The sequence below is a fragment of the Misgurnus anguillicaudatus genome, chromosome 14 (assembly GCF_027580225.2).
Source record: "Misgurnus anguillicaudatus chromosome 14, ASM2758022v2, whole genome shotgun sequence".
In the NCBI taxonomy this organism is placed as follows: Eukaryota; Metazoa; Chordata; class Actinopteri; order Cypriniformes; family Cobitidae; genus Misgurnus; species Misgurnus anguillicaudatus.
The window spans coordinates 16,355,081-16,379,223 of NC_073350.2; the positions used below are offsets into that span (position 1 = coordinate 16,355,081).

General features: G+C 38.5%; 1 protein-coding gene across 2 annotated transcripts in view; it reads right to left on the bottom strand.

Moving 5' to 3' along the window:
- The window catches only part of tbl1xr1a (TBL1X/Y related 1a), a 76,720-nt gene that overhangs the window by 36,844 nt on the left and 15,733 nt on the right, over positions 1-24,143 (bottom strand). For both annotated transcript variants that reach the window (XM_055185150.2, XM_055185149.2), the window contains exon 2: positions 676-732. The gene's annotated coding sequence lies outside the window, so the exon portion shown is untranslated. The remainder of the gene's footprint in view (positions 1-675; positions 733-24,143) is intronic.

Here is a 24,143-nt window from a genome sequence, read left to right on the forward strand (position 1 = left end):
GAATTACATAAAAAAATTTAAGTGATTTCAAAAGCAATAAGACGAACACAGTAAGCCCCACATACAAAATTGCTATAACCGAAGCTTTAGAAAAATGGTGAGATTGAATGATTAAAGCAGTTCGAGTTTATCCTACTTTATTACTGAATGGCGCTTGGTTTGGAAAGTTCTAAAATTCAAACATTTTGATCCTAGAAACAATACACCCTGGAGGAGAGGAATTATGCAGAGAAAATTTATTTCACATTCAGCTACCGCCATTGTAAAAGGTTTAGGGGGGATTTGTGAATAGGTACTGACCAACAGGATAGAATGACACTACTAGAATATATAACTGGCCATTTCAGGGTATAGAGAAGTCAAAACCTCGTCAGGCACTCAATTCACAAAAACTCACTAATTTGCATACATAATTTGTCCTTTAACAAAGCATAACAAGCTTCAAACTTTGTTTCAAAAACTGCTTTAACACAACTATGGATCATCTAAGATATATTCATTTTGGCCAGGCCAGGTTTAACCTTGATAAACAGATCAGGCATCAAGTTATTTAATTACAGCTGTGTAATGGTCCAAGACCCCTAAAACCACATGTACATGGCTCAGTTCGCCCTAATGATGACCAAAACGAACAACTGCAGTCTAGAAATTAAAAAGAGGGTTTTTTAGGCTTACCATGTGATCAGGACTTGCTCCAATGTGAACCTTTAGCAGCAAAGATGTCTTTACAATCTGGAAGAAAAAGGAAAACAGTAAATGCACTGTTTTTTATGTTTAACATCTGTACCTATAGCAGAAGCAAAAGGATTTATAAAAAATTATAAAAAGTTTTTAGACAGGTTTCTTAAACACACTTCTATTCTTTGTATAATTCATAACCACACATTTATTATGAAAAAGGTGCTGCGATTGATTGGGCGCCAATCATTATTCGCAGATAAACACTTACACTATTTATAGTTTTTTGACCTTATGGCAGTGGTAGAATATCTGTTAACTGGATAAATTCTACTGCTGCTGCAACCTGAGCAGCCTATTAGCGGCTACAACCACCCCATTTAAGTTTCGTGTTCGGGTAAAAACACGTAGCCCTGTCCATTCACCGATTCCATCAACTTTTTGCCGTGTCCACGAGGACGCTTATACAACAACAGTATTTACAACACTGGTAACAGATAATTGCACTTATCAACTTCATGAAGGAACCATGGCAAATCTTACATAGTGTTGCTTTAAAGAAGTTTAAAGAGCGTTCTCTATAAAGGCCGATGACGTAAAACTTGTGAGACTCGCTAGATGTGTTCAATTTTATGCGGTGCCCTGCAGACCGACAGACGACAGAAAAGTTCTGCAAGATTCATTTGAAAGCATGCAGATCGGTGTGCTTCTGTATTGCTCTCATGTGATTGTTTTTTATGTTCCTGTCTGCCTGCAGAGTGCTGCATAAAGTCAAACCCGCCTACAGACTTGACTACATTCACTGGTCTGCAGAACTGTCCTGCAGACCAGTGAATGTAGTCAAGTCCGTAGGTGGACTTGTGCAACATTTGTTCAAAGGAAATGCCGTTATGCGTAAAGCATCCTAAACATTTCACAACCTCATCAGATATTTGAAAGTTAAGTCATGTAAAAAATTTTTAGCAGATTTTAACCTCTTATGAAATGGCTGAAATTCCACAAGGGGAGTATTTGTTCCTCAGACGTTGCACAATAAACGTGACACCCGAATATATCATAATAAATTGTGAATGAATTAAAAAGGCTTGGATATTCAAGTTCCTTGGACTTTTGGGGATTTATGAACAATTTGTTTTGGACAATTTCACCGAAGCGGATAAAGGGAAGATTTTGAAGGTAAGTAAATATCCTAAATCGGCGCCGCCCGGTTCAGGTAACTAACTACTGTGGTTAATGAAATCCTGAGAGTCTAAGCTTTCAAACGATGTGCCGCATGACTGTATATTTCGAAAATGTAATGCTTCATAGTTACAATGACGTTTATGCAGCCTCACGTGCATGGGAGGGGGTGTGCCGTGTACGGGACAGTGATCCTTATTAGGTTAAAGTTAATGGCAAGCAGGCTCAGAAAAGTTCAACAAAATTGCCACCCAAGTTTTAAACTCACCTTTTACGACTGTCGTGATTTCAGTGAATTGTGAAAATGAATGTCGATTACAGCATTACACATATCTCAGCTTGTTTTGTCTATGTTTAAGAATATGGCCTGTAAAATGTAACATTAATATATTTATATATTTACTAATGCTTTTTTAAAATAATAAGTAAAAAAAATATGCAACATAATGAATAGATACAGCTTTAAATAGACCAAGTGATCGGCCCCAAAAATAGCACATTCTGGGGACATCTGTGACTAATATTACATCTTGAAAAATTGTCAAATTAGGTGACCTTTAAACATCAAAAATTGCATTCAAATCTGCTTCTTATCAGTCTTTCCAAATGCAGAACAGAACACATTCACTATTACAAACAAGAAACAAAGTTTTTTGTTCAAACAAAAAAATATTTGAGCTTGGTGATCTCTGGTACCCTATCCCATTGCTTAAACTAAAAACTGGCAAAGTCTCAGCCAAATAAACCATAAACAGACCGTCTGATCCTCAACTGAACACTAAAACGAAAGAGTCTGTCAAAGTCTGACAATAGTTTAGAAGTGTGACAATAGTGAAAACAATTTTATTTTCAGTTATTTGGTCAAAAACATCCTAATTCATTTTGGTATGTGTGTGTATTAGTACATATTAACAATCTGCAAAGTTACAAATCCCAAAGTATACGATAATGCAAGTTTTTATTTCCAACTGAAATATCTTTTCTTGGACTACAATGAACACAAAGATTGTAAGCAACAGTTTACTTACTTCCGCAACGAGTTGGTGTGGACTCAATGCACATTATCATAATTTCGCCTGCTTTTGACTCACAGCCTGTAAGTAGCCTATGTTTTCCTTATTAAAGAATTTTCTACTGACTAAACCATGATTCAAAACACAAGTTTTTAGCAGTGTACAGCAGCGCTTGTTGTTTGTCGATCACAAATGCAAACATGGTTTTATGTTTTAGTATCCTTATCTTATCAATCTGTTACGTTCTGCTCAAGCCCTGATGCTTGATCGATCAGCTTGGTCATCTGCATTTTCTAGATCAGATTTGGGCTCTCATTGATAAGGTCACATTTCTGTCACATGTTTGAGGTATTTTGCCAATCACAATGCACTGAATAGAAAAGCTGCACAATCGGAGCATACCACGCTTTTCAGAACGATAAGCCTTGTATAAATTGACATGTTTAGAAAAGAGCAACAATAATGTACAGTATGTGAAAAAATGTGTGTTTTTTACCATAATCCACGTACACATCGCATTAAACCAAATACCCAAAACAACATTATTTTTAGCAACCTCAAAGGGGCTCTTTAAAAGATCTGCAACACCTATGCATTTCCTCAAAAACATTTGCAGACCTTTCTACAATTCCGGTGTCAAAAGTGAATTGACAACAACAAAACGTCTCTGGAAAAAAAAACAGTTTATCATCTTCTTCAGCCCCCTCCCATAAAAATAATGAACAAATGGGTGCAATGTTTCAAAGAAATATTAAACTCTCACCCACCGAATGGTTTTCCACATTAAAAATTGTAGAATCTAAATTTTAAACTTTAAATTTTAAATTTTTCTCCAAGACGAGCACAAGTGTCTTGGTAACATAAAACAAAGGGTTCTCTCCTATGTGAAGTGTTTACATCTAAAGTGAGTCCTCCATCCAAGTCTTTCCTTACTTTCTTGCTAGACTATCATCATTACGGCATATTTTTCTTGCACAGCAGCATTTCACCATAGAGATGCCCTTTCCTGAACCTTGACTGTCACCTTTTTAGTGGTCCAGAGTCGAGTCTGGCGAGGGCGGCAGTGTGGAATGAGAGAAAGAGTTTAATTGGGTCATCCGAGACCTGCAGAAGAGACGTACGAGACCGATGAAGGTCAGTAGAGGCAAAATGCGATAAGGTTGCACATGCTTAAAACTGCTTATCAGAGGAAAAAGAACCGCTCAGGCATGCTGGTCAAAAGGCAGTGAGAGTTAAAAAAGAACCACAATAGAGAGTCGAGGACATAATACCCGCAGTTAATCATACACGGCACATAAAATAATAAATCTACATGTGATTGCTGCACTAAAAAACTCTGGCTGCATTTAAGGCTGCATGATTTAATCTAAAATATTGAGATTCTGGCAAATATTGTGAGTAGAATTTAAACTGCAATAAGACAAACATTAAACATCCCATTGCTTCTTGGAAATTGAAACTAAAAAGGCATAAAATCACATTCAAACAGAAGTTGTCAAATTAACAGGAAGAGCAAAACTGGAAAGTAATGTGTTCTCTCAAAACAAAGCCATATTTTGCCTTTGATCTGCCTTTTACTCATAACTGCGATTTATGGTTCCGTATAAGACCTATGTCGTAGCTACGAAGTAGACTGTGCAAAGCACTCTGTAGTAGGGATGTGCATTTATGTCATTTATTTTTTATTTTGATTAATCCATAGGTTTGAAAAACGAAACTCAATTAACTGGAGGCGGGGCAACCAAAGGGGCAACCAATGCATTTCATGGTGAAAATGAAAATATTTTTATTTAAAAAACTCAAATAAAACTTAATTTTGAAGAAACTATGACAGAAAAATGAACACATACTAGATTATTAATGAATTAAATGTTTTTAACAGAAACCTCTAACAGGAATAGCTGATTGATGAAGTGAAACTAAAGCGTTAATAAACACAAACCGAAGCGCTTTCTATGTGACGCACTCAACATAATATTAAGCCTTGATACAACATACAACATGCATAATGCAAGAATTTAATTAAGTTATGTACTGGCCAGAAAGTTTGACTCTTGTTGTGGATGTGCACCATAATGCAGCGCTTTAAAACATGTCCAGTCAAAGCACAAGCTTTATTACATTAAGCTTTAAATATTTTGCTATCATTTTAGTGATTACTGTAGTTGTGTTGTGTCGTCCTCTCACCTGTTCTCAGTCAAGATGTTATCTTCGGTATCTTTTGACATTGATGATGTTTAAAGATGAGATAACACATTGAACTTTTGACGGCGCTGTACATTTTGCACCTGACTGACTGTATTTTCGTTTTACCAAAAGCGAATCCAAAAACCACGGCATCCTTTTAAACCATAGTGCCTCAGTCATGTGAGGTGTGTTCAGCTTCACAGCGTTGCATGGATCTGCGGGTTGTCGTGCCGCAGGTGTGCGTAGGAAACAGACTTATCCATTTGTTTTTGAATCATGCATGGTACACTGATGTCATACGCCGGTCTGTGCAGCTTAACACGACGTCAAACACGGCCCCAGTCTTTACTAACAAAGGCGCTTGTAACCCTAAACAGACATCCAAATGCCGGCGTAACCACAAAAAATAAATAAAAAAACCAATGCAATCATCGTTTCCGTGATCGATCATCGATGCCACGTTGGAGTATTCGAGAAATCAAGTACTTGTGCCCATCCCTACCACTCCTCTTCAAACAATGTGTCAGTTCTACGCTAACCGCACGCACTGTGATTGATCTGCTAGAACCCCTCCCATCCGAAAAAATATTCTATGCTTTTTCTCAAATGCATTTCCGCTTGCCAACAGTAAAAACAAAGACAGGTCAGATGAGCAATATTTAAATTAAGCAGCAATAAAACTCACTGTCTATTAGGCGGTTTCCCGGACAGGGATTAGCTTAATCCAGGACTAGGCCTTAGATTAATTAGGAAATATAACTAGTTTTAACAAAGATGCCTTACTTAAAACATTACCTGTGCGCATTTTGAGGCAAAACAAAGGGAACTGATGTATTTTAAGACATGTCAGTGCAAGTTGTTTTCAGTTTGGACAGCTCTTAAAAATGTTTTAGTCTAGGACTAGTCTAATCCCTGTCCGGGAAACCGCCCCTATATTTACCTCCATCACCACTGATGCTTCTCCAACAACATACACAACAAGCTGCTTCTGTTTCGGCTTTGCCTTGATAATTAGGGCCCTATAATTTCCGCGATCACGGAATCGCGGACGGAATCGCGGAATTGGCTAATTAACACGGAATCTAGTATAAACGCGGAATTTTGCGGAATTTTACATATTTTGAATAAAATTATGTTTTTGTGTGGGAGACGAACGTATGTCTGGGGGAAATGCAGACCGGGGGAAGTAAATCTGGGCGACACGCCCCCTCCCGTCGTTTCAGACCTCCTACAAAACACTGAAACCATGGCGAAGTGGCTCTCCACGACTCTGCTTTCGTCAGCGAAAAAAATAAGAAATTCGATGCTAAGCACTTAGTTCCGAGCAGGTCTCACATGACTTTTATGTGACCGGACAACTGTTATTTTGGAAGTTTAGTCAACACTCTGTTCACGGTGAGCGCAAAGATACATGCACTCTCTCATCCACGTCTGTCTCACTGTACCTCTCACGGTCATGCGCTCACGCATCTGTCCTAAGTGCGAACACAAATCCTCATGTATTTGTTCAGTTTTATGCATTTCAAGCGAGCTGAGGCAAACTAACTATCCCTCGCATTTAAAATATAATCATCTGCATCATGGCGCCGCTCTCTGTCTCTCTTTCGCTCGCACGTGCAAAGAGCTGCGTGCTCATGCTGTCCTAAGTCAGATCACTATTCTGTGTATGTTTGTGAAGTTATATGCATTTCAAGCGATTGTGTATAAAATATGGATCGCGTTCCGCTGGATTGATGTGTTTAAGGCACTTTTGAAGGCACCACTGCGTTGACACCTTGTTGTAGCCTCCTGCAACAACACTAAAAAACAATGCATTGAATTGAGTTGTGTGTGTGCGCGCGCGCGCGCGCGTGCGTGTGTATGTGCGTGTGTAAATGCATCTTTTATAGTCATTAAGTAATCCTGTTATCCAGTTTTTCCCCCAAATCATTTACATTTTAATCATTAACATTAAAGGCACACTCTTTTTATGGCTAAAATAAAAGTAAAGGGTAAAAAATATAATTAACAAAAATTAAAACGGATAAAACGGAATTTGCAAAAATTAAAACGGAGAAAACGGAATTTGGGAAAAAATAAAACGGAATTTGGGAAAAAATAAAACGGATTTTATAGGGCCCTAGATAATGTGCATAACATGCCCATGAACACTGCATAACAGGGCCGGAGAGACTAGTTCACAATTCTCTTCACTGCACATGCAAACTAAGTCACGTTTAAGTTTGCTGCAAGACATATCAATTGTTACGTGAGGATAGTAATGGCTGACAAAACGACGTTGAAGGAAATTGCGCACAACAGGTGCAGAGCATCAATAACAAATTAGTACTGCTGCTCCCTGTACAGACCGAGTGGTCGCAAATGGAAAGTGAAAGTTAACCCGATGTAAGCCGACGATCGGGGTGGAGATACATTTTGGTAGCCCAACAGGAATCCACAATATCCCCGGGACGCCAGGCCAGCGACTGTGCCAGACCTGCTTTATTTATTTTTTTTATTTACATTGTAAACTTTTGTAAACTTCTCCATAGCAAACCCTGTTTGAAATATAAAATTGCAGGTTAAACCCCAAGTAAACTTTTGCTCTCCACATTTGGGCAATGATTGCAAGATGTAATTTATCAGGAGGGCCTGTGGATGTTGAGGCAGGAGAGTCCACTACACATTTCCACTGATTCCTGTTCTTTGCTTTCTTCTTGTTTGTTCTAAACTTTGTTTGCAAAGGTGGATCCACAACTGTTTGTAGTTAGGGATGCTCCGATCGATCGGCCGATGATGCTTGCTATGCTTCTCAATGAAAATGCCGCTACATCCAAAAGCCAGAGGGCGCTCTCGTGCAGAAACTCAATATGCACTGCAGACGAAAAACCATACACACGCAGCCACTGTTATTGCTGTTCTTCAAACCTCTTCAGGTATTTGTATGATAATAAAGAATATGTATAATGATTATGTTTGACGAGTGTTGATTTTTCGAATGCATATTTTAAACGACTTAAACTAACAGTGATTTCAGATCGATAAGGACTTACTGAGCAAAAGCTGTAGTAAATGAAATAACTGTGAATAATAGCGACTGTGTGATTCATAATAGTTATCGACCACGTATTATTAGTGTATATCAGCATTTATTGCAGCACCCCTATTCGTAATCTATCTTGAATTTGCTAATGTCCTGTAAATGACGCAAATCAGTGCTCCCCTAACAGTCAGGTATAGTATAAAAATGAGTTGTACTGATGTGTCAAACTCGACGATCCACGTGTACGTGCAGCTGAGAATGCTTTAAAAACTGTGCAGACGCATACACTTGCAAGGCGAATGCAGAAAGTTATGTGTACACAGGCCTTTACCTTACATACTTGTCTTTAAGTTTGTTGAAAAACATTTCCCATATAATCCGCCCAGACAGCTCAACGTATAAATCATTACTGCTTACCGTTGTAAAATGGAGTAAGGTAAGGACACAGATTTGAACACTGATTGTTTATGTCCTTGCTCAAGAATTGATTTAAGTTTACTTCTAATCCTCTAAAAGTTACAGACTGCAGCTATAAGATTATACACAAAACAGATCAATCAGAGTACACTTAAATGAAAGGCCTTGGTTTTATCTTAATTTTGTACTTTTCATTTTATTTCATTTTTTGAAACCAGACAAGTTAAATTTTACTATAATATGGAGCTGAAGGCTTGAATTAACGTAAAAGGTGAAAAGTTGAACTTGGAGACCTTTGCGTTTTCAATTCATGTGACAAACGAATATAACCTTTTGTAATTTAATAAACACACTGCCATGCTGCGATATTAGTGTAAACCTTACATTTTCTCTGATCTGGCATTCCATTATTTTAAGCCTCTAGACTGAGTTTGTAAAGCTAAGTATATTTATAACCCTGACAACAGCAGACCCTCGTGAACACCTGGAATGAAGCAGGGTCTGGTGGTGCCTCTGCAATAAACCCATGTTTATCTGTCCAGTCTGTACAAAGACCTCATTTTCAAGCACATGCTTGCAATTACAATGGGGAAAACCAAACCATGATCGATCTTAATCAGATAACCCAAATCAAAAATCATTGCAATTAATAGCTTGTTTACCGAGGAAGTGGGCCATCTGGATTAGCCTGCGGAAGCTGCTGGAACTTGGAAAAAGATAAATCAAATCAAGTTTATATTTCGGAGCAAGCTCACATAATATATCATTGTTTTAGTTCCAGACCACGTGTTGATATCTGTTGGGTGCAAGAAAGTGGAGGAAATACAGCTGCCCTACAGAAAGCTTCAAGATGAAAAGATGTGTTTAAAGCAACTCCACCTATAAGCCTAACAAAACAGCATGACCATGATAGAATTTCAGGTAGCAAATGTGCAGTTGGTGTTGCCATAATCTGGAACCAGATTTAACAGCGTGCGCCAATGCAAATGTCTCTTTAGTAAACCCCGTAGTTTTTAACAGGAAAAGACATGCAGTGAAAAATTTGCACTATTAAGTGTGTGGGGACAGTTGTTTTTGCGGCTGCATAAGAGTTTCCCTTTCAGACGCAAAATTTATGTGCAGGGCTCCAGACTGCAACAAGTTTTTAAGACAGCGCAAGCATTTTATACAAGTACTTGCAGATGTGCGACCTGCAAATCTGGAAAATATTGTAGTTATTTCATACTGAAAAACGAGGAGATCGCAAGCCCACCAGTAGGCAGTGGCAGATTTAGGCATGGGCGACACGTGCACCTGCCATGGGCGGTACTTTGCAGGGGCAGGGCTCGAAATTGCGACCATTTTGGTCGCATATGCGACTGAAATTTAATCTGTGCGACCTTAAAATATATTTGGGAGCATTTGTGCGACTGCCCATTTTGTTGTGAGGGCGAGTTGATTGTGATCCTGCGTGCTGGCGCTGTCCCAGGTTCAGTGTTCTCTCCAACGATACATAACCAATAAAATTTCACCATTAAGTTCTTGCGTTTAATGAAGACCGCAGATTGGCTAATATGAGCGTCAGTCATTCCTTGTTGCCGTGAAGCGCGGAACTGTGAAAAGACAAACGCATCGCGAGCTTGACGAGAGCGAGCCGATTACAGCCAAGGTTATTACTGTATTTTTTGACGACGATCCGGATTCAAATGTAACTCCACCACCGGAAAATACGAGTTGACGTTAAACCTTTCAGAGAGAGTGGCTTAAAGATTTTGAGTGTCTCCGCTATGAAAATGTAACTTACTGTGTTTACTGTAAATCCTGTAAAACGGCGTTAATGGCGGAATCAAAACATTTTAAGCGCCAGACGTACCTTGCTTAAACATGGCGAAAGTGCCAAAAACTAGGGATGCACCGATAGGATTTGTTTGGGCCGATACCGATGCCGATTTAAACAGACAACTTCTGGCCGATACCGATGCCGATACCGATATTAAACACTTGTATACAATACTATACAGTTGGTCTATTAGCTAGTTTATTTCTGCATCAAATTATTTTTACTGAACATGGATTGGATCTAATTAACATTCAACTGACCAACATAATAAGAGAGGCACAAATGAAGCTAAAACAAATATAATAAGACAGCATGACAACCTTTAAAGGTGGTTTTTGCTATTCAGCGTTTATTTGATAAACAACATTAACTCATTTTTTACATATAATGGATTTCTTTATGCAGTAAATTAATAAACAATCGTTATCGGCCTTTATCGTGCTATTGCCGATTTGGTTTCAAATTCATCAAAAACCAGCCGATAAATATCAGCAGCCGATACATCGGTGCGTCACTACCAAAAACACAAGACGTGTCATGACAAATGTGTTTATTATTGATGGAGACACCGACCTGTCTGTCAAAGTGTGTTTGATGGTGTATGTGCGCATGCGCTGGTGAATGGACATTCGATAAACATCCTTGTGGTCCATGTTGCTGTGGAATACGACAATGCTGATGGTATGTTTTTGTTGTATTTTTAAAAACATTGCCTATTTAGTAGTAAAAGCATCCTGGTAATGCAGTTATCAATACCAATATATATATTAGCCTTCTATATTAGGGTCACTTTTGTAATGTCACAATTAATCAGTGTTTTACATGTTTGCTAGATTTTCTATGCAATCTTAATCATGTTACCTGTAATTGTTAAATTATTATTGCTGCTATACTATTTCAACAGCAGTTGGGTATTAATTTAGTAGGGCCCTATAAAATCCGTTTTATTTTTTCCCAAATTCCGTTTTATTTTTTCCCAAATTCCGTTTTCTCCGTTTTAATTTTTGCAAATTCCGTTTTATCCGTTTTAATTTTTGTTAATTATATTTTTTACCCTTTACTTTTATTTTAGCCATAAAAAGAGTGTGCCTTTAATGTTAATGATTAAAATGTAAATGATTTGGGGGAAAAACTGGATAACAGGATTACTTAATGACTATAAAAGATGCATTTACACACGCACATACACACGCACGCGCGCGCGCGCGCGCACACACACAACTCAATTCAATGCATTGTTTTTTAGTGTTGTTGCAGGAGGCTACAACAAGGTGTCAACGCAGTGGTGCCTTCAAAAGTGCCTTAAACACATCAATCCAGCGGAACGCGATCCATATTTTATACACAATCGCTTGAAATGCATATAACTTCACAAACATACACAGAATAGTGATCTGACTTAGGACAGCATGAGCACGCAGCTCTTTGCACGTGCGAGCGAAAGAGAGACAGAGAGCGGCGCCATGATGCAGATGATTATATTTTAAATGCGAGGGATAGTTAGTTTGCCTCAGCTCGCTTGAAATGCATAAAACTGAACAAATACATGAGGATTTGTGTTCGCACTTAGGACAGATGCGTGAGCGCATGACCGTGAGAGGTACAGTGAGACAGACGTGGATGAGAGAGTGCATGTATCTTTGCGCTCACCGTGAACAGAGTGTTGACTAAACTTCCAAAATAACAGTTGTCCGGTCACATAAAAGTCATGTGAGACCTGCTCGGAACTAAGTGCTTAGCATCGAATTTCTTATTTTTTTCGCTGACGAAAGCAGAGTCGTGGAGAGCCACTTCGCCATGGTTTCAGTGTTTTGTAGGAGGTCTGAAACGACGGGAGGGGGCGTGTCGCCCAGATTTACTTCCCCCGGTCTGCATTTCCCCCAGACATACGTTCGTCTCCCACACAAAAACATAATTTTATTCAAAATATGTAAAATTCCGCAAAATTCCGCGTTAATACTAGATTCCGTGTTAATTAGCCAATTCCGCGATTCCGTCCGCGATTCCGTGATCGCGGAAATTATAGGGCCCTAATTTAGGAATTTATGCAGCAAAAAATAAAATAAAATAAAATAGAAGACCAACTTTTAAATGCTGGCCATAGGATGTGTAAAGCCCGGTGGTGGTGTTTTATTTTTAATAAAATAAATCTATTAACATTTTACATTGTAGTTGTGGTGCTTTTTAATTTTTGGATGGATGCGCCTAAATTTTTGCTGGTGCTCCTAACTCTTTAAAGTTGGGAGGACCAGTGCTACCAAATAAAAAAGTTAATTTTGAGCCCTGAGGGGGGATGGCACAGAGCCTTAGACATCAAGTGCCCAGGTCAGGAAAAACATGTAAATGAGAAACATGTGAAGAACACAAATATGTATATAGCCATGTCACCCATCTCATTAAAATATGCTAACTGAACAACATTGGATACAACTTATTGTATATAAAGTTGCATAAAATAATGTATGTGACTTGAAACAAATCCATTACAACCTAACTAGTGATTGTATTTACTCCCATCGGCACACTTATGGAATTGCGCTTTTACACTAACTTGCTCTGTTTAGTAAATCGGGCCCCTGGTGTGAACTTGTGAAACTTCACAAAGGTAAAGTGTTCTAGGATACATTCCAACAGCTTTCAAACTGGCAGTAATTAGACCCCTCATTAAAAAGCCGCACCTCGACCAGGGAGAGCTTAATAACTTGAGACCAATTTCAAATCTTACTTTTCTTTTTTAAAATATTAGAAAAAGTAGTGACACAACAACTATGCACATTCTTAGTGAAAAACAGTAAGTATGAAAAATTCCAATCAGGATTCAAGCCCTACTATAGCACAGAGGCAGCACTGCTTGGAGTTACAAATTACCTCCTTTCAAAATCCGATTGTGGTGCAATCTCAATTCTTATATTACTTGACCTTAGTGCAGCCTATGACACAATAGATCACATAATCTTACTCAATAGACTAGAAAAATACATTGGCATTAGTTATCAGGCGTTAGCCTGGTTTAACCGTATTTAACCGTTTCGCCAACCAGTGCCAGCATTTTTCATGATTTTCACAAAAGTTTAATGCCTTCCAGAAAATGTTCTTTAAATATATGAACATACACTATATCAAATAAAAGAACAGACCTTCTGCTTTAAAAATAAACAACGTTTCATCCTACCTTCAGTAGTTCTTTTTTTATCACCTCTGAAATATGGGTAGATTTCTTCAAAAACACCAAAATTTGAGCTAAAAGCTGAGATAATTCCATTTTTGTGAGGGACTTTTGTTAGAGATCAGATTCAGAATGATCCTCAAAACATACACGGACATGCAGCTGCTTGCCCTAGGGCGATATTTCCAGGTTTTATTGTTGCGGAAGAGTGGACCCACCTAGTGGATAATAGCGGTATTGCGGAAAGTCGGAAATACTCGTCATTGGCAGGGAAGCGCTTTCTTTTACGAGATAACTCGTCAATGGCGGCGAAAGAGTAAACCGACTATCTAGTAGGGGTGTAAGAAAATATCAGTACAAGCGTGTATCGGGATATTTTGTTTGCCGATACTGTATTGATTCTCAAAAACGCATTATCAATTTGATAGGAAGTAAAGGTTTTTATAGAGGACCCAGGACGTGTAGAGGACCTGTTTTAAATGGTCTGTTTAATTGCTTCGGGTCCCGGGTTTGATTAAAGGTGCAGTGTGGAAATTTTTGAAACACATAGAGAAGCTACGTTAGCCGCCACCGAACAAACATGGCAGCACAAAATGGCAACTTTCATGTAAGGGGACCCTCGGTGTATGTAGATAAAAAGGTCTCGTTCTAAGGTAATAAACACATTCATTATGGAAGGTCTTTATACACCCCTAATAATATAATTTTGTATATTATTTTGCATTTCTGTCAAAAGATCCTTCTAAAAATTATACACAGCACCTTTAACACTGTGTGTAAAACCCGATCATAGTCAGTCAGCCATGAGCGCTCCTCCAGGTTTCTATGGCGATTATGGTTCCATGGTTTCCTAAAAGTATATCCTATTCTATTCCCAAAATAAGAAATATCCCAGTATATTGCCTGGCTTACAGTACCGAAGTATATCATACTGCAGTGTACAGTGGGCCTTGTACCGCAATACGCATCATATCGCCAGATTCTTGCCGATAAACAGCCTTGCTATCCAGGGTCATCTAATAGACAATACTATCGTTTATTGACCATAGTCAGACATATGGCTGATAGCAGGCATTATGACGGTATTTATGACGGTAGTTGGCATGTTTGCACATTATAGTTATTAATTATAATAGTTATTGCACCTGAATTTGTAGCAAACCTAAACACACGTGGCATAGGGCTGACAATAGGACAATCTCATGGGGCATATCGCCCAAGACTACAGCTATCACTTTATGTAAATGAAAATAAGTCATGTTACTCTCAAGTTAATATGGCATACCACAGGGATCAGTTCTAGGCCCTATCCTTTTCTCATTATATGTTACCTCTTTATTTGCTATTCAGATGATACCTACCTTTACATCTCCTTGCATCTTAACGAAACCCACCAGTTTACTAACCTAACACACTGCATTAGTGATATCACTAACTGGATGGCAAATACTTTTGTTATGCTCAACACCAATAAGACAGTGACATTTTTATTATTGAACCGAATAGCTCCAAACAAAATATGACAGATTACAACTTGTCCATGGAAGGTTGCACAGTTGAGGCATATTTCAAGAACCTAGGTGTGATATTTGAAAGCAATTTATCTTTCGATAGTCATATCTCCAACGTCTGCCACACAACATTCTTCAATCTTAGAAATATCTCATTAAATAAGCCATGTTGTCTGCATCAGATGCAGAGAAGCTTATCCACACTTTTATAACCTCAATTATTGACTATTGTACCTTGTTACTTTGGCGGTGTGACGCAAATCAGGTCAAAACACTGCCTCAAGAGTGCTTACTCAATCTAAAAAGTATGATCACATAAGCCCAATTTTGGCATCTTTACACTGGCTAACTGTTAATTATCACATACATTTTAAAATATTGCTAATCACCTATAAAGCCTTAAATGCCTAGCACCCTCTGAATCTTCGCGAATTCCTATCAGAAAACAATTCATTACGTACATTGCAGTTGCAAAATTCTGGTCACTTAATTATCCCTAGAATATCAAAAGTGTCTAAAGCAGGGGTGGGCAATTCCTGGTCCTGAGGGCCACAGCCCTGCAGAGCTCAGCTCCAACCCCAATCAAACACAGCCGAAAAATCTAATTGAAGTCTTCAGGACTGTTTGGAAATGACATTCAGGTGTGTTCGATTAAGGTTGAAGCCAAACTCTGCAGGACTGTGGCCCTCGATGCCCACCCCTGGTCCAAAGGTAGATCCTTTATCTACTCAGCCCACAAGCTCTGGAATGATTTACCCAACAATTTTCGCGAATCAGACACAGTCGATCAATTCAAGTATAAACAAAAGACACATCTCTTTGACAAGGCATTCTTTTATGCCGAAATAGTTGTGACAATGCACCGCGTTTCCCATTAAAAATACCTGTCTGAAATTGATTCTGACTCGCAAGGCTTCGATTCTGTGTTTCACACACAGCTCTTGTATGTACTATGGCTCTTTGATCAGTAGGAAGTCCTTATCAATCTAAAATCATCTAATTGGCATCTAATTCAAAAGTAAAATGTGCACGGCTGCATGCGCACTTATAAGCCCCTCCCACCCGGTGATACCGGTATCACTGGGTTTGTCACACCCTGATTAACCAGTAGAAACATTCTGTCACCACAACATCCCTACCACACTTACAAGCGAGTTCATAAATTCAAGCATTTGTCCTAAATCTTTTTTAACATGCTGAACCTGAGGAGAACAGGCGCCATGCACGTCTGCTTAAGGTTGAACTACAATTCCACCAGCCGGATGCAACATGACTGATGTGCTTTTGCCAAAGCTTTGCTTTTCACTCTCAGACACAGATACCATGATCTCCATCTATCACAGCTTGGCAAGACAAGGTTTCCCATTCCATACACTGAGTGCAAATACCCTATTACATAGCCTGGCCTTCTTTGTCCAAGCATTGGTCTAATGGACAAAAGTAATTAGACTAAGTGACGGGGTCCTTCTTCGCATTTGTTAAATACGTATTATCTGCAAGTCCGGGAGATAGTGGTCTAGACAACATGGCTATCTGTGAGATAATGGTCTAGCCAACATGACCAATCTACTAAACGGAAACTCTTGACAGTGGCAGGAGGAAACAAAATACAAAAACTCTCACTTAAAGCAGGAAGCAGACAGACAATGTGTCACATGCAACACCATCGACGTTGTGTGCCACAAAGGAATCTAAGCTTATTTAAAATATTTACTGATAAAACAGAGAATGGGAATTAGGCCTAAAAAAAATTTTTGTTTGGTTCCGGTTTCCGACCGACCCTGCCAATTTATGTGCGACCCAAATTTATTTTATGAGCTTGGGGAAGAAATAATACACATTAAATAAATACACAAAAAAAAAAAAAATTTGAGGCGAACTATAATTTACCTTTTAGTACAGCACCGTTTTTGTAAAGCACGCGTCCTCCAGCAACAAACAAAGCAGCTACACAGTCGTTAACACAATAGTTCACAGATCGTTGTCGCCACTTACAAAGGCACTGGTAAAGTGGTAATTTTTGGTGTGCATTCGAGATGCTGTTTCGTGCACAGCAACGTGATCTTTTGCCCCGCCGAAAGTTGTAAATTACAGACAAAAAAAAGACGAGCTGAACAACGATATGCAAGTGGGCTTTTCTCTTCCAGAGAGCACAAACAAACCAAGGCTCATTTTTGCTGGCAGTAAGTGAATTATAATATTTGAATTTATGGTATTATGACCAGGGCTTGACATTAACACCGCCAAACGCGGGTAAGATTTCGGCCGTAAGGCGAGTCTGTTTTCTTAAAAGTTATGCGAAATGATAAACAATACGCAATGCGACACTGGAAAACTACAACTTCCATGAGCATTCTGCACCCAGAGCAACGCACAGAGATCTGTTGAGAGACGCGCACGCGATCAGCGGGGCGTTGCGGACCAAAGCGTCACCTTCCAGAGAGCGCGCGAGAGCTGATGGATTTGCGAATGCACAAGAGGACGCAGTCTGAGCGCATACACACTTCGGGAAAGATAAAACAATTGCATGGAAGTGATTGATTAGATATAAATTGCGTGCAAACTCTCAGGGCAAGAGCGAAGAGAAATTCAGCGCATACCTGAATGCAAACGAAATCAAAAGAAACCCGCCATCGAGAGGTTCGCGCATCATTTTAATGTAACAATAATGCCCTCCCGACATTTGTCATTAAAAGTCTTAAATCACTTTTATCAGAAACCATTTAGCTTATAAAATACATCTGCATGACAGTAAAATTAATGTACATATCTTGACAGTATTTACTGCTGTTGTTAATAAATATTTAAAGTGGTTATCGATGGGTTTTGTGTTTATCTTTTCAGTTTAGAATTAGTGTTTCTTCTACACCCCTGTTCTACTTTTAATATATTCATTCAAAGTTAATCTATTTATGCCTTACTTACTAGCATGTTTTTCATGCATCTTATATGATCTATACTGATATACCAGCTATATACCAGCTAAATGTTGTCTTAATTCGGGTAGTCAGACTGCATTTGAAATTCAGTCTGCATCTAATTTAGCAAGTAAATTTGCTCGAATTAAAGTAATTTTAGGATGCCAAAGTCAAATTTAATCATATACAATTTAACTTTGGCTAGTACCTTTAAAAAAGTTAATGTCAAGCCCTGATTATGCTACAAAGAGTTCCACTTTTATACTTTAGCCACAGGCTCACGTAAGATATTTTTCATATCATACAGACAGATTCAACACCGGCCTCCACATCAGGCGCGGAGCTATGGGCCCGCCCAATCAGAAATGTAAAAAATACTACTCTGTATAGTTAGACATGTATACTACTTTATGTGGTGTAATTTATCTATTGCATGTTATGTTAAAAACAGTAAAATTATAAGTAAGCCTGATAACTGTTTAAAAACTATTAAAGCAGTTGAATGTTGCGTTATAATGAAATATTCCCGAGCAGCTTTCAGCCATGATCAGTTTGAGAACTTTTTTTGCAAGCAAGTAGAAAAACGTATTTTGAATAACAACACGTTATAAATATGTGCTGCGCGCTTTCCTCTCAATAACATAAACACACAACAAATATGACAGCGGGGTAAAAAATAGAAAGAAAACATCTGATCATAGTGATGTTGTTTGATATAGCAGCACTATAAGTCACGCCACGTTTATTGCTACACTTTATACAATATAGCCTATTGCTTTTAAGCAACAAATAGCCTATCATAACAACCTATAAGCCTACTGTGTAATTGAGACATTAATTTAAGAAATGCATTATAGTGGGTTCACTTCAATCCACACCACAGACGTTCTTGGTTTGCTTCTTATTTATTAAATCGAGGCAATTGTTTGATCAAACATTGATTAATATTAAGATACAATTTATACAAAACGAAATTCACTTTAAAGAAAGTCTTTCTACAAAATAAACCTCGCAAAATCGCTTGCCCGACGTACATTACGGGCTATGGCGAATTCCTGTCGGGCTAAAAAAAAAAATGATGCGCCTTGGCCGTCGGGCGGAGGAAAAAATATTGTAATGTGTTTGCATTCTCTCAGATTTAGTTAGGTAATTATGTTGTATGTAGTTGCTACGCTAATTCGGCGTCATCTTGTTAGCCATTACTATCCTCACTAACAAGTGAAACTGCCAGGAAATGAAGTGAAAGCATTAAATCCATTATTCCTTTCGTTCACGTCTGATATGCGCGCTCCTCGGCTCCGCTCTTCACGAGTAGGCTTGCTCTTGTGCTCATCAAAAAGTATATTAAATGTTTATTTATTTGTCATTTCGTTTAACCCCAGAGTCTAACATTATTCTAGCAATTCCCTTTTTCTTTCTTTATTTAGTAAGTTAACTTAAATATGTGAGAACGAAATATATTTTTAGTGATTTGCATGAAGAGAATATGATGTTAGAAGCTTCATTTTAAGCATTTAGTAGCCGTATTTATTTAAACACTTTAATAGGTTATTTAAAAAAGTATAAGGTTTTTTTGGGATCATTTATATTTCCTGTCACTGTGTGCAGGTTCTTTTTTGTAGGCTATGAGAGCCCAATATTTTTTTTTACCAAAAAGGCTTAATAAATGTCACGTTGCATTACAATTTAAAGTATCAATAATGTCAAAAATGTGACGTGCAGTTCGGGTGTGTGTGTATGCTGTTTAAATTAGTGTTCTGAGGTTTTGACGAATTTTATAGACTTGTTATAGTTTCTTATTCAAAAGTGACACCCATAGATTCAGGCCCACCCGGACTTAATCCATGCCCACCCATATGTCACGTTCTGCATCCGCCACTGCTCCACATATTGCGTTTCGTTATTTATTTATTTTTTACTTTAAAACACGCAGTGTATTCGTTCAGCTGCATTTACTGCTCTCTCTCTCTCTCTCTCTCTCTCTCTCTCTCACACACACACACACACACACACACACACACACACACACACACACACACACACACACACACACACACACACACACAATTAAAAAGAGATAATCCGTGGAGATCCGTGGCTCTGCGCTGCGTGAGACAAACACGCAATATGGCCAAAGTCACCTCAAATATATCCGCTATTCAATTTAAATATTTAACAATTTCCTACCTATCCCTTGCTGCCACTGTAAAAAAAAATAAAAAAAAAATAAAATAAATTCCCTACCGACCCATGACCTAAACTGACAACCAACCGGAACCAAACTTTTTTTTTTTTATGCCTTAGCACAAATAATCCATTGCTTTGGTTGGAGGAAAAGGGTAAGGCAGCACATTACATGATGACAACAAATTACAAAGCCGTTTAAGCATTTTTTAGCAAAAATGTTAAACCCTAACCTAACATCCCATTCTTTATCTGTGATAAAATGTGTTTATTAAATCATCAGAATATAAGCCAAATGCAGGGTGTTTTGAGTCTCAATAAATACCTTCCCCAGGTGCTGTTGTCCAACTCTATTTTCACACAGACATTCCAGGAAATTAAACGGATAATGTGTCTGAGATTTGACCCGGAACCATTTGATTTTGTTCCATTAAGCTGGTAAACAATCTCAGCTTCAGCAAAAGGAGCTTCCTGGTCTCTTCCTTAATTCCAGTTTGCAGACTATTTTTTTGCCACGGTGATCTGCATATAGAACCCCCAGTCAAAGAAATGCATGTAAACTATGTCAGGGCTCGCAAAATCGCTAGCCCGATGTCCCGGGGCTATTGTGAATTCCTGTCGGGATAACAAAATGTATCTCGCCCTGTCCATTGGGGTATCTTAGGGAGGAAAAATATATTTTAATGTTTTGCATTCTCTCAGATTTGCTTAGGTACCGTATTTTCCAGACTATAGACCATTTCATCGGACGCACGTGCGGATACGCCTTTGGTCCAACCTTTACTTCCGGTTTCAGTTTTTAATGGTCGGACTATTTGCTAAACTGAACTCTTGAACAAATTTCCTAGGTAACCTACGTGTTGTTTTTTGCTTGTTATATAAATAAACTACGTTTAAAGTACTTTGTAGTATTTATTCTTAGCGGAGTTTACCGGAAGTTACGTGTTGACCACGGACGCCGCTTGTTTATGTTGTTACTGCTGAAACCGTCTATAAGCCGCTCCAGAGATTAAGTCGCATCATTCAAAAATTTGTCATCAAGACGAAATAACATATATAAGTCACAGTGGACTATACGTCTCATTTATTTAGAAAATTATTTCACAAAATCCAAGCCGAAGAACAGACATTTAATCTGGAAAGGCAAGTTATTCAACTAAACAATAGCACACAGAACAGCAGGCGGAATAGATGTCTCTACGTTAACCTACCTGAACAAGCCAAGGAGCATGAAGTCTGCAGGCTCGTCATTCCACATTACTAAATTAATTGAATTACATAAATACAGGATAAGCATATAGCAGCTCTCGCGGCTGTAGACGGTAATGATGTCTCTTGCCTCATAAATGTCCAAATTAATTCATACTGACTTACAAGGTGCACCTGGCTGTAAGACGCAGCACCACCCAAATTATAAAAAAAAACGTGGCTTATTGTCCGGAAAATACAGTCATTATATTGTATGTAATTCCGGCATCGGGTATTAAAAATCACGTTTGAATGCACGCTCACGTTTAATTTAAAGGAATAGTCTACTCATTTTCAATACCAAAATATGTTATCACCCCAACCAAGAACCGTTGACACATCCCTCTATCATCTGTGTGCGTGCACGTAAGCACTGGAGCGCGCTGCGATGCTTCGATAGCATTTAGCTTAGCCCCATTCATTCAATTGTACCATTTAGAGATAAAGTTAGAAGTGACCAATCACATCAACGTTTTTCCTATTTAAGACGAGTAGTTATACGAGCAAGTTCTGTGGTACAAAATAGCGCTTTTCTAAGCGGATTTAAAAGAGGAACTATATTTTATGGCGTAATAGCACTTTTGTGAGTACTTCGACTCGGCGCAGTAACACCCTCCCTCTCCTATTATGAGAGTGAGAAGGGGAACGGACTTTTCAGGCGAGTCGAAGTACTCCCAAAAGTGCTATTACGCCATAAAATATAGTTCCTCTTTTAAATCCGCTTAGAAAAGCGCTACGTTTTATGTTGTACCACCAAACTTGCTCGTATAACTACTCGTCTTAAATAGAAAAAACGTTGATGTGTTTGGTCACTTCTAACTTTATCTCTAAATGGTACAATTGAATTAATGGGGCTAAGCTAAATGCTATGATATGCCTTTATTATTATTATAGTTTCACATTAACATGCAGATTGCGTGCTTTTCCTCGCATGGGGGTTTGCTGGCTTTACTTTACCCGAGAGAGCTTGTAGAGAGAGAATTCCTTCTTGCATGCAGATAGACTTAATGCGCGCGTCTTGGACTCCTATTATCTGAAATAAAACCGGTGCGTCATAAGCAGCTGCGCTTCTCTCTGTCTCACGTGCATGCGCATCTCGCATCCAAAGTCTAAACATAAACTAAAGTAATAATCCTTACGTATTTGTTCAGTTTAATGCGTTTCATGTGAGCTGAGGCAAACTATACCTTTTGTTTAAAATATAACCCGCTGCATCTTGGCGGCTCTCTCGTGCACGTGCAGAGAGCTGCGCTCTGTCCGAAGGCAGATCACTAGGTCTGTTTATGATATGCATTTCAAGGAGTTGTAGCAATACATCCTTCTGTTTAAAATATAAATCGCGTTCCGCTGGATGGATGTTTTTAAAGGCACTTCTAAGAGTTTATTTTCCCCCGCTTGGCAAGCCGACCGGACGTGACATGGGGGCGTGGCAGCATCGACGATCCAATTTTTTAATTCGAAGTTTGAGGTTGTGACTTAATTTCGATCGATTTCGATTTAAAATCGAAATCGTGACACCCTTATTCTTAGTTAAAGGGACACTTCACCCATTTGCATTAATCTTTGTATAGTTAGAACCCCAGTCATGTTTTTGAATGGTCATGCATCATTCCCTCAGTTTTCCCTGAGACAGGAGAAATACAGATTTCAGTGTTGCACTTCCTTCTTTCAATGATGTAAAAATCATCATTTTGCATCATTGAAAGAAGGAAGTGCTCTATCTTTGTTGTGGGAGTGAGACTACAAACACCCCTTTTCTTGGTCAAAAAGGCACCAAATTCTAAATGTATGTTACATTTCGACTACAAATATGACGCACTTTCAATAAAGATTAATGTTTCTACGGGTGAAATGCTCCTTTAAGGTAATAACATTTTAATATTGAAAATGAGTAGACTATTCCTTTAACTTTCCACTCGCGATCACTTGAACTGTACAGGGAGCGGCAAGAGTCTTGTCAATCAGTACTATCCTCACATGGCAAGTGAAATGTCCCGCAGCAAGCTTAAACATTATATAGATTGCATGCACAGTGAAGAGAATTGCAAATCCCTTACAAGAACAAAGAGCAAAGAAGTGCAATTTGTTGTAGCTCAAGGTAAATCACATATCATTGCTATGACAAAAAATAACCCCAACATTAAAGGTATGGATTGAGTATTTCTGTACTGGTAAGCTACATTCACAAGCTCGCACAGAGCTTCAACGCATAATCAGCCAAAGTCTGCATACTTATGCGGGGGCCGCATTTTTAAAAAAGGCCTTCACTTTCGCAGCATAAATTGCAGATTGCCGTGCGCAAAATATGCAGGGCTTGCATGATTTCATAATTTTCGTAGCAAAAATCACAACTTAGCAGAAAGTTGAAAAATGTTGCATTTACTTCACACATGCGCAGCCATGTCCCCTCTTGCCATGGGAACGTTATGAAATGATGTGATTATGCAAACAGTTTTTGCTAGTTCCTGCAGTTTCACCGCATAAAATTGCATAAATATCCCGCATATTCCATCGCATTTTTTTAAGAAAATGTGCCGAAAGATCAAGGATTTTTGCCTGCAACAATCACAAAAAAGCGTGTTTGTCTGGAAGGACTGTCTGTCGTTTGTTTACCGGACACAAACACACAAAACAATCTCGGCATGTATGGTTGTAAAAAAAACAATTATGAATGTCTTGAAGTGAACATATTCAGTTGAGGAAAAAAAATTGATATGTGACATTAGGCTCTAATGGCTTTGTGCAGAACTCACTCTTAAAGCGACAGTAGCCCCTATTTGTCTGATCTGTAACTGGAAAAA